The sequence below is a fragment of the Frankliniella occidentalis genome, unplaced genomic scaffold, assembly GCF_000697945.3.
Source record: "Frankliniella occidentalis isolate FOCC.00 unplaced genomic scaffold, Focc_3.1 Scaffold220, whole genome shotgun sequence".
Lineage (NCBI taxonomy): Eukaryota > Metazoa > Arthropoda > Insecta > Thysanoptera > Thripidae > Frankliniella > Frankliniella occidentalis.
Genome location: NW_026267346.1, coordinates 302,657 through 303,052, shown reverse-complemented (window position 1 = coordinate 303,052; position 396 = coordinate 302,657).

The window sequence follows — 396 nt, the reverse complement described above, 5'->3', positions numbered from 1 at the left end:
TTCTCTTACATAGTATATTAGTTGAAAGTAGAATTTAAATGCCCAAAACACAGCCCAAAAGTCCAAAATTCCCTATAAACCCTATTTTTTTACAACGATAGTCAAAATTTGATCACGCCATTAGATTCCTTACCCTTCAAAACCCCCACACACCAATTTTTACGCGATTCTGAGTAAAACACCATTTATTGCCGCTTTTTAGCGATTTCCGACCACTGTGCGCTGGTGCTCTGCTCCTCCAGGTCGACGCGCTGCTGCTGCTGACGGCCCTGCGCCACCTCAGCATTACCGCGACAACAGTGAGCGCCGAACATGAACATGACGCTGCACGTCATTGAACTGGTGTAGGACAGGGTGGGCGTCGCGCACCGAAGCCGTGAGGTGCCCGTCGAGAGG